At 41.5% G+C, this 15,864-nt stretch overlaps 1 long non-coding RNA gene and 2 pseudogenes across 2 annotated transcripts; 1 reads left to right on the top strand and 2 right to left on the bottom strand.

Annotated features, from left to right (window-relative positions):
• Window positions 1-884: 884 nt before the first annotated feature.
• LOC133745103 (ABC transporter I family member 20-like) lies at window positions 885-2,038 on the top strand (annotated as a pseudogene).
• A 3,904-nt stretch (window positions 2,039-5,942) lies between these two features.
• LOC133707053 (uncharacterized) lies at window positions 5,943-8,986 on the bottom strand. 2 transcript variants are annotated; one of them, XR_009844884.1, is made up of 4 exons: window positions 8,849-8,986; window positions 8,520-8,733; window positions 6,808-8,388; window positions 5,943-6,628 (listed from the first exon to the last, which is right to left on the bottom strand). It is a non-coding gene; the product is annotated as an uncharacterized LOC133707053 (long non-coding RNA). The 2 variants fall into 2 exon arrangements; XR_009844883.1 differs by having other exon boundaries at window positions 5,943-8,388.
• A 370-nt stretch (window positions 8,987-9,356) lies between these two features.
• Window positions 9,357-15,628, bottom strand: LOC133745102 (beta-amyrin 28-monooxygenase-like; annotated as a pseudogene).
• Between the last annotated feature and the right edge of the window lie 236 nt (window positions 15,629-15,864).

The raw sequence follows: 15,864 nt of genomic DNA, 5'->3' as shown, positions 1-15,864 counted from the left end.
TAAACTTAATTTTAGTCCCATAATGCTTAAGGTTCTTGCTGCGAGGCTAGGCTTAAATTTAATTATGGAGCGCACCAACCATTAACAACTAACTCGGATCCATGTGCGTAACAGATAGATCCAAGTATAGTATTCTAGAGCCAACCACAGATGGAAATTATAGTTATTTTACACGTTTTAAGTTGCATATATAATACGCAGCTGCAACCTAGTTGAAATACAAATACAAAGTTGTCATGCAACCAATTAACCTACGCTTAGGAATAATTTTGCGAATTTTTTTTTTAATTTTAAAGTGCATCAATTAACAAGGGTTACAACATTAATAACTCTATTTACTTTACAATAAAAGTGACATATCGGAAATATGATGTTCATAAAGAGCAATTAGACATTTAAAACAGTTTTCTCACTGTGTTACCGACCGGATTCACTACCAGTGACATTTTGTTTCATCATGCCACTAGGAGGTGATTACACGTATTTTTATGCGTATAATTATATCTAAAACACTCTAATTAGATTGGTCCTCAAGTCAATTATTATGTAATTAATTTATTTTTATTTATTTGTAGGTAATAAGCGGAATTGCGGAAATTAGGAGAAAATGATGCGAAATTAGAGTAAATGAAAGTTTTCGGCAAAGGAACAAAATTATCGACGCAATCTATTGTGGTCAACGACAAAAACAAAATATAAGTTGTGTTAATTAAGGGGGGTGAAATTTGCACACCCCCTTTTACATTTTACACACCCTTCACCTTTTTTTAATATTTCTTATCATTCACTATATTTATCTTCCAAAACTACCCTTCTCTCTCTCTCTCTCTCCCCCTCCGATCCGCTCTACACCAAAAACCAGTAACGGCTCTACTTCCAAAACCATGACCACCCTCTCTCCTCCTCCTCCGAGTTTCAATCCTCTAAAACTCGCTCCCAAATCCCTCATTCCACCCAAACCGGCCTTCGCCTCCGAACCTGACCCGTCCGTTACAGAAACCCCAACCCCAAGTCCAAACCCGACCCAATCCCCCACCACCCTCCTCCACCTCGCTTTCAACCAAGACCACACCTGCTTCTCCGCCGCCACCGACTCCGGCTTCATCGTCTACACCTGCGACCCCTTCCGCCGCTTCCACAGCGACCCCTTCGGTCTACGCGGCGGCGTCGGATTCGTCCAGATGCTCTTCCACTGCCACTACTTCGCCGTCTTCGGCGGCGGACCCGACCCGTTCTGCCCGCCCAACAAGGTCATGATCTACGACGATCGCCAGTCCCGCTGCGTCAGCGAGCTCTTGTTCCGGTCCGAGGTCAAGTCGGTCAGGCTCCGCCGCGATCGCATCGTCGTCGTTGTTCTCCACAAGATCTTCGTCTACGATTTCAACGCTTTGAAGTTGTTGGATTCGATTGTGACCGTGGAAAACCCTAAGGGACTGTGTTCCGCCCGGCGCCAAGCCTCTAATCGACGACTTCTCCCTCACCCTCAACGTCGGCGACTGATGCCTCATCGTTGGATCCAACGGCGCCGGCAAAACCATGATCCTCAGGATTCTCGGAGGCAAGCACATGGTCGACCCCAGCATGGTCCGGGTTCTGGGTGCTCGGCTTTCCACGACACCGCTCTCACCGGCTTCGGCGACCTGTCGTACCTAGGCGGAGAGTGGCGGCGTGACGTGGCGTTTGCTGGTTTCGACGTTCCGATACAGATGGATGTTTCGGCTGATAAATTGATCAACGGGGTAGCTGGGATTGACCCACAAAGGAGAGCTGAGCTGATCAAAGTGTTGGATATTGATCTTTCATGGAGGTTGCATATTCATCTCGGTTATGTAATTTTCGTTTTTGGACATTGATGAAATGTGTGTGAATGAATTTAGGTGCTTCTGCTTTATGAGATCACGGTGGACCTTGATGTGCTAGCGAGGGCGGACCTGCTCCAGTTCTTGAGGAAGGAATGTGAGGAGCGAGGTGCTATGATCGTTTCTCAAGCCCCAAATTGGAGAGAGAGGGTCTGAGACTCGGATCGGAGGGGGAGAGAGAGAGAGAGAGAGAATGGTAGTTTTGGAAGATGAATATAGTGAATGATAAGAAATATTAAAAAAAGATGAAGGGTGTGTAGAATGTAAAAGGGGGTGTGCAAATTTCATTTGATTGATTAATCATGTTCACAGCCACCCACGTGCTCCTCTTTCATTTTCATTTAGCTTATCTTTTAATTTTTTTCTCTCTAGCTACTAGCATGCTGCCACATGGCAGTTTATTATTTACCCCTTTCCTCTTTCTCACGAAAGAGAATATCCCAACCAACGAACTCATCTCTCTCTCTCTCTCTTGTAACCTCATGTGCGCAGCCACCCCATCAATCATCTTACCCATTCTACCCCTTTGGCTCTATCGTGCACACACCAGCCACATATATATATTCATCTCTTACTTGCACACCGAGAGAGAGAGAGAGAAACCTACCAGCGCCGCACAACAGCCTTGGAGAGGGCTGCTGCCCTTCCGCTCCTCCCCTTCGATCTATTTTTCTTATTTCTTTACCCTTTGTTTTTGAAATACAAGAATGACTCACTCAAACCTTTGAGAGAATCATTACCAAGAGCACCACATCTCTATTTTGAGTGGTTGGGTGAAGAAATTGCTTAGCTCATACTAGCGCATAGCTAGGAGTGACCAACAGGCCAAGCTAACTCTCTTCTCTCTTCCTTATTATCTATTCCTTAATTTTATTTGCTATTGATGATGTATTTGACTATGGATAGTGAGTAGTTCAATTTTGGGAGTTAGGGTTGTGAACCCCTAACTCATCTTGTATAAATATTGATGTTTTACTTTTAATAAATGAAATTTCCATTATGTATGCTTTAAATCCGAATTTATTGGTTCTTAGAAGCATGTTTTTAGGATTTGTTAACCTTTGAAATTATGTTGTGAGCAATTGTGATGAATAAATTGATAAATTGACAACTTATTAGTCTATGACATCCAGGATTTAAGTGTGGTAACCATTAGCTAGCTTAATTGTAGCTAAGCTTGCTTGGGTCTCTATTATCTTGCTCTCTAGGCCTCTAATTTTAGATATTGCGGCCTTAACCGGAGTAATGCCTAAGTTAGAAAGTTGATTGTGGCCCTAACCGGCATAGTCAATACACCGAAAGGATAATTGGTTTAGTAGGCTTAACCGGTACTAGATACGGGACTCGACACATATAGGAAATGCATGCATTTGTGAAATTGGCATCGATGTTTACAAGATAGTTATTGTGAATCACCTGACACTCCCATGTTCCCATTAATTTGAAAACCCAAATTTAATTTTCTAGTTCGTTAATTAGTTGTTTAGTTTACTTTTCGGTTGCATTTAATTTAGTTGATTCCCAATTCAAAACCCCCTACAAATTTCGACTCATTTGTGCATATCCACCACTAGGCTCTTAGTTTGGATTAGGCTTTGGTGAAAACCAAAGCCGAGTATTGCTAAGGCTTGGTGCCTTAGATTAGCCTTTTTATTTGTTTTATTTTCCTTCATTTGCTTAGTTACTTTAGTTCCGACTACCCAAGGATTGTGGGTTAGCACTAATCCCTGTGGTACGATAATTTTGGGCTTAATACTTCCCTATCTTGACAATGATACGTACGTTTGCGTAAATTTGTATCAAGTCAGGAGGTTACATCCATTTGGTGACGATCCGCCACCTCGCTAGGTCAGATAAGGCACACTGAGTAGGCAAACTGAGCCAAAGCCCACACATCCATACCCTAAGTTGGTAGGAATTTATTTTAAGCAAAATTACTTTTGAGTTATATTTTGCTTATAATGAGCAATTTTACTATATAAATTTGTCGTAGAGAGAAGCAAATTAAAGTGCAGAGAAAGCATGAACGTAATAGTCTTCATTGCCTATGAGCTTTGAGGACGATCAAGGAGGACGTTGTTGAAGTCAAGACAAGCTAACTAAGCTAATTCATATAGTTTCATATTAGGGTCCTTGACCCAAAGCACCAAAATGAGCAAAAATTATCTCATTTATCCTAGCAACAGATTTTTGTTCTCACCTACACAATTTAACAGCAAATGACCATTTTTCCCTAAGCCTAATTAATAAACTACAACATTGCTACTCTCTTTCCTCTCTCTCTCTCTCTCCAGCAGGACGCCCACAACGCTGGCTCTCTCTCTCCCCGTCTCCACCTGGCTTTGCCACCATCGCCATCGCTGCGTCGAGACTCGTTGTCATACTCTCCGAGGCCAGGCTCGACGCCAAGCCGACCTTCTGAAAGAGTCGAACTCAGTCTCAATGCAGAGCGTCGACGAGGCAATTGTCGGCGGCGAGGCCAGTAACAGGTTGGTGTAGACTACTACTGCTCTGCTTCTGCTGCTCTTTCGCAATCCCCTCCACTGCTTATGCTACAGGTCCCGGGCTGCAACCGTCGAAGTCGAAGATGGGAGGAGAAGACGATGTGGGTGCGCAAACCATTTTTTGGGTGCCCAAATTTTTTGTTTTGTTTTGTTTTGGTAAAATGGGGGCAGAAGGCCCAGAAGGAAAGGAAAAAAGAAAAAAAAAAAGTTTTATCGGGGGGGGGGGGGGGGGGGGGGGAAGTAAAGGTCTATTGAGGGGCAATAAACGTTTTGAATTGATGTAATCTCCTCGTTTTTTTCCTTAATCAAAGTTTTATTTGTCTAATTTTAGGTAGATTAGTTCCCATTCAGGCGACCGAAAGGTCTATTGGGGGGCAATAAAGATTTATTGAGGGGGGAGGCAATAAACCTCTCCGGCCCTATATAAGATTTCCGACAACCTCTTTGGGGACTTCCGGCGCGGTTTCATAAACCTCTATTTCCCCTCAATAAAGGTCTAATGAGGGCAATAAAGGTCTATTTGGGGGTAATCAATCTTTCTGGCGACCTATGAGATCTTTGATGATCTCTTTGGGGACCTTCGGGGAGGTTTTTAGAGAAGTTCGGTGGGTGGCGGCCGGTGACCAGATTCCTGCGACCGGTGACGGGGCTCCGGCGAAGTTTCCTATGGTTTCTTTCTCTTCCATTCTCTCTCTCTCTCTCTCTCTCTCTATGTAACAAAGAGGTGAGGGTAAAATAGTCTTAAAAAAAACATAATTAGGTATTAGGGAAGACCTTATTAGAGTCTTCATGGGTAAGAGTGAATTAAAAAAACTTAATTGGGTAAGTGGGATAACACACTAAAACCTTTCATATTATATGAAATTTGAGTATTTGACCAGTCCATTACTTAGTTAATCACAAAATTTAACACACAAAATGTTTTGGATAACACACTAAAACCCTTCATATTATATGAAATTTGAGTATTTGACCAGTCCATTACTTAGTTAATCACAAAATTTAACACACAAAATGTTTTGCATGCCTAGCCTTGTGAGGAAAAACGCAAATTGGAAGTCCTTTGGTAGGAGTAAAAACAGGTCCCTGATCATTTTCTCATTTGCAAAAACCATCTTCCACTTAAACCATTTTCTCATTTGCAAAAACCATCTTCCACTTAAACCATTTTCTCATTTTCTCATTTTCTCATTTTCTCATGGCTTCTCTTAACAGATAGTGCAATTTTTGTTAACAACTGTTTTAATTGCTTTGCAAGCTGTTTAATTATCTGGAAGTTGGGGAGATTTCAGGTTCTGCTTCAATTTTTTCACTTCCTTTTGTCTTTCTTTTTAGCTTTTGGGGTAAGGTTTATGTTCCCCTTTCTTTAGGTTGTATTTTCTTTTTATGTTATTAATAAATTAAAAATAGGGGGACAGGCGGTGAGTTCCCAGAGTGTGGCAAACCCCTCTCCTTCGGGATAAAGGGTGGGATTTGTTCCCTACATCGTTTGCCTCCGAGGAGCTAACATCGCCTAAACCCTTATTAAAAAAAAAAATCGAGCATACTCTTTTCCAGGGAACATTCTAAAAGATTTGAATGAAGTGTTGTCAAGCCCACCAAGAATTATGGCTGACGATTGTATATATATTGATGAGTAACTTACAAGTACAATTGTATTAGGAGTGTGAGACTCTACATATAGGAAAGATAAGACTAGCAAACAGAAATGTATCTACTTGTACGTTTAGGAGAAGAGAAGATAATTACAATGGTGAGTATCAGATAACAGAAGATAAGTCATGCAGCTTGATCAATTAATGATTGGTTTATCACTCCCCCGCAAGCTGAGTGGTCTAGGATGAACAGGAAGCTTGGAGACAAGAAAATGAAACATGGAGGATGACAGATCTTTTGTAAAGATGTCAGCTACCTGATATGTAGTAGAAACAAACAAGACTTGAAGTTCCTTATTGACAACTTTTTCCCGAACATAATGGTAATCGACCTCAACATGCTTTGTGCGAGCATGAAAGACGGGATTCGAAGCTATAGCAATCGCGGAGAGATTATCACACCAAATGGTAGGACATTGGAGAAATAAACTAAGATCACAGAACATTGAACGAAGCCATGAAATCTTAGCTGCAGTAAATGCTAGTTGGCGGTACTCTGCTTCGGCACTCGATCGAGAAATAATTTTATGAGTCTTTGAACTCCATGAAATCAAATTCGGACCCAAATAAACACAATAACCACCTATAGATTGTCGATTATCTGGATCACCTGCATAAATAGTTAAGAAAATTATGAGATGTATGTTCACCACGTTCATCAGATTGAAACATTTTAATTTTCCTTGAGAATAAATTTTCAATAGATGTACGAAATTCTGCAAGGAGAGTCAGTTTTGAGAGTAGATGAACCAATATGAGAAATAGATAAACCTGTGGTGTTACCTATACCATTAATATGATCAGAACCATGATATTCCTTAGGATTCTACAAGTTGCTCAAACTCGAGGTGATATGAGCGTTGGCACCACTGTCCAGAAGCCAAGTAGATGAGGATGTAGAAGATGTAGAAGCTGCCATAGCACTAAGCTTCTTTGTTGGAATACATCCTTCGAATGAGAGGTTCAGATGATTGTAACAGTCAAGGGCAGAGTGACCCATACGATTACAAATCTGACATGTAGGATGACCTTGAAGAGATGCATTTGTTGAGGAGGGATGAGGTCCCAAAATAGATGAGCCACTAGAGAATCCACGATGAGGGCCAGCAAAGGAATGAGACCCACGAGGATTAGAGACACAACGCCCAAATAGAGATGGAGAGTTTCGGGTGCCAAAAGGGGACATAGAAGACCGACCATGACCACGTCCGTGGTTAGAGATTTGAGAAGACCGACCACGACCACGTCCGTGGTTAGAGATTTGAGTAGCATGGAAAGCAGTGGTCATAGAACTTACATCAAGAGCAGCTTGTTGTTGATCTTGGAGTCTTCGATCAGCATAAAGTAAGAGGGCCTCAAGAGAGTCATATGTGATAGGGGTATCCCTAGCCTGAGCAGAACTAATAGTAGTCTCGTACATTGGACCAACATTATTCATAATTATTGATACCAAATCATTATCATTCATTGGACTGCCAGCAAGTGCTAGGTTATCCGCAATAGAGTTGATTTTATCCAAAAAATCTGAAATACTCATATTACGTACCCCTCATAATACGAAGAAGATCATCTCGAAGCTGCAAAATTCTATTATGTGACTGAGAAGCAAACCGCTTGGCCAAGGAAGACCAGGTGAAGAAAGAGGTAGTAGAGCGAGCAACGGTAGCAAGCACGGCTGGTGTGAGTGAGTTGTTAATCCAACCAAGCACCATCTGGTCTTGTGCCATCCAAAGATCATAGGCAGGGTTGATTTCATCTGTGAATTGACCTGCAACATCGGTTTTAAAGGAAGGGGGACAACGAGAAGTGCCATCGACATATCCCATCAGTTTTCTACCCTTGAGATTGGGCAGAATTTGAGCCAACCAGAGTGCATAATTGGTACGATCCAATTTGATGGACAGAAAATTGGTAACAGAGGGAGAGGTCTCAGGTGATGATGTGGTTGACATGGTGGAGGATTGAGTGGAGGTGGAAATGGTGGAAGATTGAGTGGAGGAAGTGACCCTAGCAGAGGTGGATGACGATAATGGAGCAGTAGCCATGGGAAGGGTGGGTGAAGGGAAAAAAAAATTGTTGGACGTTTTAGGCTCGTGATACCATAAAGGATTTGAATGAAGTGTTGTCAAGCCCACCAAGAATTGTTGCTGACGATTGTATATATATTGATGAGTATTAGATAACAGAAGATAAGTCATGCAGCTTGATCAATTAATGATTGGTTTATCACATTCGAGGTCCTCCTCCAAGAGAAACATATATATGAATAATGTGCTGGTCCTTGTCCTTGGAACCTCGATAGAGGTCGAACTTCTCTGGATCCTGGAAGTATTCCGGGTTTTTATGTGTGGCATACATATTCCAGTGTACCTGCATATATGCATCATTACCTAGTCATGATTAATTAATTAATTAATTAATTAATTAAATAGAGGAGCAGTTTGCTTAATTAACAAGAATTCGTGAGGCCTAGCTAGCTAGCTTATTCATGCGATATGTACCGATTGACCTTCATTCCTTTTGGAATCAGATACCCTTCATAGGCGAAGTCGGTAATGGTCTCTCTAAACGTTCCCAAAATTGGTGGCAACAACCTCGATCAATACTTCACATGCCACGCTCCATGAATATTTCATCTTCTGCAAGTCGATGAGTCGATCAGTACCCCTGTTCAGCAACTCTCCTTCTGCTTTAATTTTGCAATCTCCATTTGCTCTGTCCATACATAAGCATACAGAATGTTTAATTTAATCTAACTTCCCAGCACGAAAAAATAAAAGAAAAAAGGAGAGTTACTAACAAGATGATATAGCTGATCTTAACTATTTACCTTTAAGTACGGCATCATAAAGATGATATGATATCGGATGCGGATGTGATTTGAGATTTGAGATTTGTTGTTCTTCATTGTGTTTCTGGACGGAAGTTATTTGGGTGTTCTTTGCTTGGAATCGTCATTGCCTCCTCCCAAGATCTCTCGATCTCATTCTTTTGCAGCAGTGCAGACGCTGTTTCAGCGTCCCCCTTCTTGTTGGGTTGCTGTTTGGGTGGTTACGGGTTTGGGCCTGTGGAGTATTTCTTTGGGTTGTTTGGTTTGGGCTTACTTGTTGTTCCTTTAAGAATCAAGTTTTGTTTGAAAAAAAAAAAAAAAAAACAGAATTTGACAAGTGCTCTGAACTGTTGTGTTCAATATATTGATGTGGGAACTTTACCAACAGCCCCAAAATGAGGTAGCTATACCAATTCAGAAAATATGGAATCCGCGAGTCAAAACGTACTCTATAGGTTTGAGTTTAAGGACGCAGTTGTTCTTGATCATTTTTTATCATGATTATGATTTATGAATTATGAGGAAACAGATGATTAGGAAGTCCTTTGGTAGGAACAAGAATAGGGTCCATGACCATCTTCTCGTCAGGAAAAACCTTCTCCCACTTGAATCTGGTGACCAGATTATACATGAAAAATTGAAAACCAATATCTTAAATCGAACATATTCTTGTCCGGGACACATTCGAGGTCCTCCTTCAAAAGGAACATACGAGAAAGGAGGTGGTCCTTGTCCTTCAGACCTTGACAGTTCAAACTTCTCTGGATCTGGAACGTATTCCGGGTTCTTATGTGTGGCAAACACATTCCAATGTAACTGCACACAGGAGGTATGAAAACGAGAAATGAAGACAATATATTCCAATATATGTACATATAGATTTTCACGAAGCTACAGTACATGTAATGTAATGTACGTGCCTTCAATATTCCTTTTGGAATTAGATATCGCTCATAGCGATGAGTCGGCGATGGCCTCCCTAAAAGTTCCACTATTTGGTGGCTGCAATCGCAATACTTCACATACCACGATCCATGTATATTTCTTCTTAATTTGTATGTCCCCCCAGTTGAGCAACTCTTCTTCTCCTTTTGATTGTGCAATCTCCGTCTGCTCTGCAAAACATATTTGTAGTTAATTACTAAGTCCCCAGCCTCATCTATCGATGGGTCCCTAATTTTGAGATGGCACTAATATATTTATTACATATCTGTCCTCTAGCTATGTGAGAACATGCTTAGCCAACAAACAAGGAGGTGGAACTTAGTCTAGTTATCTCTGCCATTCGGTAACACGCGCTTTAGAACGCGCTAAGAGAAAAGAGAAGTCTGAAAGTGAGAAGTGTACTCTCTCCCGGTCGGACGCTGCCGGTGCCCTCGCTGCAGTGCTCCGATCCGGGAGATGATAGTCCTTGGTGTGCACCCACCGTTTTTGCTCTCGATCGATGCTCCTCTCCTTGGGTTGTGGTGGTGAAGGAAGATGAGGGTGCTTGCCTGTCTGAGTCTGCCGGTCAGGCGATGCTGTCAAATGTTGCAGATCCAGTGACGGCAGAGGGGGAGGGGGCTGTTTTGGGTGCTGTCAATCCTGATCCGGTAGTAGGTTGGATCGGGTAGTTTGGGCGGCTGTCGAGCAGATCGGAGATCCTCTCCAGTTTGGATCTCGATCTGAGTTGGCTTCTTATCTAAGGGGTTGGTGTTTTTCGTCTTACGGAGACGTCATGGGTCTGTGATGGTTCATCGACGGTGGTCAGTCCTTGATCGGGGGCCGGATGGATCAACGGCAAAGGTTGGAGGGATGGGATGGGATCCGGAGAGCAGCTGAGGTTGTAGTGGGTCGGGGCCGAAGTTTGGATCGGGTGTGAGCTGCTTTTAGATCTGGGCTTGGCTTGGTTTCTGGATTTGGGTTTGGTCTGTTCCAGCTTTGGTCTAAGCCTGGCGGGTGTTCTTTGTTTTTCTTCAATTTTTTCCCAGTTTTTAGTTTTATTTTCTGTTGTTGGTTGTGGGTGACCCGTTTTGGGTCTTGTTGTGCTTTAATGCTTTCAAACACCAACGCCTATTGTGATGTTGATCCTCAAAACAGATTCTATCACGTGTATTCACTAGCCGACGAGGCGAAGATGACTGGTGCTCATTTTTTCTTCTTGGGTCTGAGCCATGACTCAGTTGGTATGCCAGTGTTGGCTCGAACCATGCTGTGGCCCGTTTGCTGGATTTTGGTCATTTGTAGCCTTACTGGTTGTACCTACATGTACGTTGCAAAGCATAATTAGCTATAATCAGACACCCTCATCGTACCGCCAGAGGTACCAACTATCGTCAAAGGAGTAACCCACAGATAGGCAGCCAGGCGGGCCACGGCCTGAGCACAAGCGTTCCCCACGATCACCGCTGACGCGCCGCCACGCACTCTGCCAAGACGGCATCAGAAGCTACTGAAACTGGGAACTGAAGCACTTCAGTCCCACATCGAAAACAAGGAGAAGATCAGACCTCTCCTCACCTATAAAAGGTCCTCCCTTCTCCCTTCATTAAATTACGCATTAACTCTCATTTATTACTATGCTGCCTATATATCAACTGACTTAGGCATCGGAGAAGTGAAGACCGCCCAACGCGGTCTCCCTCTGACGCCCTGCCTTTCATTTGGCAGCTAGCAGGAATCACCAAGTATACAGAGTAGCGGTCCGCCCGCCGGACCAGCGTTAAACGAAGGTTTGGCCACCGCCAGACTTTGAGCATTAACACTGGTGTTCTGGAGAGTTTAGCTCCATTTTTTGTTTTTAGAATTTGGGAAGGTATGTTCAGATCAGATGATCGGACTTGAGTTAGAAGTAGGTCTTTTGGCTGTTGTACTACATTGCATCCCTGCTTGTAACTTTCCTTCTGATTGAATGAAGTATGGATGATGATTTGATCCAAAAAACAAACAAGGAGGTGTAGAGATTCGTGATCCAGAGAAATCGTGAAAAATTAGGAGATGGATTTATAGTTGAAATCAAATACGTAAATAATTCAATACATGTTTGATCCTACTGAATAATGGTATGAGCATTAATAGATTTGTAGCTAGGCAGAGTTAATTTTCTTATGTATACAATGTACCTTCAAGGACAACATCATAAACTGGAGCAAGCTGTGACAGAAACATGACAATGGAACACAAGGCTAGGTAATAATTATAGTGTCATAAGCGCCAAGTAATAGACCATACAACTTGTTGGCAATGTCCGATTCCGTCATCACTTCTCCATCGCAATATGTCTCCATAAGCAAGCTAGACATTACATCTAGCGGCGCATTCGCTAATTGTGCACAATCAATCAAATTCAAATTCATGAGATCTATCTTCCTCTGCACAACCATACTCTCAATTTCCTTCTTGATGTTTTTGGATGCTCTGATGGCTCTGTTGAAGTTGGTGCCCGGCAGATCTACTGGCAACGAAACGATCCCCGCAGACATATACCGAATGGGTTGCTCTAGCTTGGCAATCACCTGTGGATTCTCGATGTTTAAGAAGAGTCTGCAGGATAATGCGAAGGTATACTTGTTTGCTAGTGACTTAGTGAGTGAAATTTGATAACTTGATTTTGATCTAGCGAGGACCAATGGGTATCGAAATGGTGTTTGGTGACCTGATCCATGACGCCTATATACTTTCGGAGAGCGTCAGGCTTGAGAAATGGAGATATGAGTTTGCGCATTTGTATGGTTTCTTGGGAGGTGTCTGTCTTGTTGGAGTTTGGGAACATGGATATTTTCGAAGCTAGCAGGCCACCAGGACTTGACCAGTTTGTTCTCGCTTGAAAACAGGAATTTGTTTCCAGCGGCGGTGCACAGCATGGCCATAGATTCGCCGAGCAATGATGTCTTGAACACCTTGCACGAGCCTGCTGCTGCTGCAGCTGATGATAATGAGACATCAGAGTACCTTTTCCTTCGGTCTGCTACAAACTTTTCAGGGACACCCTTTCTGGCTGTGCGTAGATACTCGAGGGTTTCACCAACGATGGGCCAACCAGTGCTTTCTGGCGGCAGTTGATAAATTGTTAATTGTTGCCTAGTGTAGGTACAAGTTTTGATCAACTTGGTGTGTTGGCATTCCCATACAAAACGGGAAAGTATCCTTGAGGTTTAATGCGATTAATATCTTTTATTTATTTAAAGATATTTTTTTTTGTGTACAAAATTGTGTTATTGATTGCCTAAGTATTTTAGGTTTTGGTGTTCTTATTTGTTAATTATCTTTAACACAAAAGAAGGTTTCCTTGTAGAAGTGGAATTAGGTTAGAAATATGTTTTATTAGGTTTTGCACGGCATCTATTGAGAGATTGGAGAATATATGCAGCCATATAGAGGACCATGCACGCAAGAATTAGTTGGAGTCTTGCTTGGTGAATATTTGGTATTGAAAGTTTCTTTCCTAATTAAAAGTCAATTAGGGTAGAATCTTTTTGTATTAAAAAGATTGGGTTGGTCTTTGATATATAGAGCAAGAGAGACGGCCTCCCTCGGAGACATTGAAAAAAAGAGACGTTCATAGAGGGAGAGACCATTGATGCAAGAATTATTTGAGTAGTCTTGCTTGTTTGCTTAAGTGTGTGTTATCATAAGAGTCAAGACACTTGGTCCATGTTTAAGTGTTCTTGATCATTCATTCATATGCATTAATTCTCTCAAGATCAGTAGGGTGACTGTGAAGAAAGAAGAACAAGATTTGAAGATCGTTCAAGTAAAGGAGTTCTAGAAGGAAGACAAACTTTGTATTAGATTTTGTGTGAATCTTATAGCCGAGCTAGTGCTATATAAAGTTTGTAAAAGAACATATCCTTTTCAATATGATGATCTTTATTTTGGGTTCTCAAGAGTAAGAGTCCCGCAGTGTTTTTAATCTCATACTTGAGGTTTTCACTGCGTAACCAAAATCTGGTGTTGTTTGTTATTTTGGTTTCTGCTGCCCAGTAAGGGTTGATCACTGCACTGCAATCCCCGTTTTCCAGAAAATCATATTCTGTCCTTGTATTTTCATTTGGTATCAGAGCAGGTTCTAAAGCTTTTTTAGTTGATTCGTGGTCAAGGATGGAACGTGAATATAACAGAGCCTCTAGTTCTATAAATTGCCCGCCTTTGTTTGATGGTGAAGACTATTCACAATGGAAGATTATGATGGGGGCTTTTCTCTACTCTCAAGATGAAAACATGTGGAATATAGTTGAGAATGGATGGGAACACCCAACCAAGGCAGAAGAATCAAAGAAAGTAGAAGGGTCCTCTGCAAGGGTTCTCAAACCTAGGAAGGAATGGACAGAAGAGGAAGTTCGTGATAGAACTTGTGACTTTAAGGCAAGGAATTCACTATTCACAGCTTTGTCCAAGAAGGAGAGGATGAGAATTAGCCACTGTGACACAGCCAAACAAGCTTGGGATCTACTTCAGGTTACTTATGAGGGAAACAAGAAGGTTAGAGGTCAGAAGCTTCAAAGACTCGTATTGGAATTTGAGAACATGACCATGGGGGAAGATGAATCAATTGATGATTTTCACGCTCGACTTCTCAATGTGACAAACCAATGCCGTAGCCTTGATGATCCATTTAAGGAGCACCGAATAGTCAAGAAATTTCTCAGGGCTCTTCCTTCAAAATTTCAAGCCAAGCAAATTGCCATAGAGGAGACTCATGACCTGGACACCTATTCTCTTGACGAACTGATAGGTAATCTCAAAACCTTTGAGATGAGGATCAAGCCCGAGAAAAAGGTAAAAAATATTGCTTTCTCTTCTGTTAAAAAGAAAGATTATATTGTTGATGATTCTGTGGATTTAGCTTTGTTGACAAAAGAGTTTAAAAAAATTTTAAAAAACAAATCCTTTGGAAACTCTTCGAAAATTTTGCCTAACAAACCTAAATGCTTTGAGTGTGGTGGAATTGGTCACCTTGCTGCCGATTGTGGCAATAAAAGATATAATTTGCGTGGAAACAAGGCTCTAAAATCTACTTGGAGTGATAGTGATGAAGGCTCTCAATCTGAGGATGAAGAGGTAAATCTTGCTCTTACTTCTTCTCTTAATATTGATTTTTCTGATGGTTCTGACTTGGAAGATGATACTCTTGATGAAGAAACAAATGAAAAGTGTAAGCAATTGTATAATGCTTCCAAAATTGTTCTTCGAAAAAATAAAAAACTTGAAGAAGAAATTGATTCTTTAAGAGTGGAAAAGATGAAAATTGAGCAAAAATTTGATAATTCTTTAAAAGAATGGGAAGAAGAACGTACTGACCTTGATGATAAGATTAAAGTTTTGCAGGGTGAAGTCAAATCTCAAAATTGGGACAAGGAGCATGATGAGCTTATAAACAAAATCAAAATTTTGCAGGTTGAAGTCAAGGCTCAATCCACTTTGAATGTTTCACTAACATTTGAAAATGAGAAATTGCAGGATGAGTTGTTTAAAGTCAAGGAAAGCTTCAACAAATTCTCCATAGGATCTGAAAAGGTCTCCAAGATGATAGGATTTGGTAAAACTCACGGCAACAAAGAAGGGTTAGGGTTTGAAGGTGAGTCGTGCAAGCCTTTGACCTTTGTAAAAGGTGTGGAAGGTGAAAATTCGCTGCGTCAATCACATGCTTCAGAAGACATTGATTCTGGTCCCAAATTGCCCAAAAGACCAGAACGTAAATTGGACCTTCAAACCTATAAAAAGGTTGCTCAGGTAAGTCCTGACAAACTTTGTCAGCCCAGGTATATTCACAACTCCAAAAACTTTGTTCCTACTTGTCATTATTGTGGAAAATTAGAACACATACGTCCTAGGTGCAATATGCTTCGCAGGGTTACTCAAAATCGGAGGAAAACGATGGGTATAAACTCACATGCCTCGCTGCAAGCTGAGTTGAAAGAGGGTCTGAATCTGATCGCCAGGATTGCAAAGCTAGCTTCAATCCCCGTGAATCTGGAACCAAAAACGAAGCAGAAGCAAATCTGGATTAAAAAAGGTTCAAATAATCGTTTTTCTAC

This window comes from Rosa rugosa, chromosome 4 (genome assembly GCF_958449725.1).
Source record: "Rosa rugosa chromosome 4, drRosRugo1.1, whole genome shotgun sequence".
NCBI lineage: Eukaryota > Viridiplantae > Streptophyta > Magnoliopsida > Rosales > Rosaceae > Rosa > Rosa rugosa.
The sequence above is the reverse complement of the archived record's forward strand: the minus strand, read 5'-3'. Positions and strand labels throughout refer to the sequence as shown.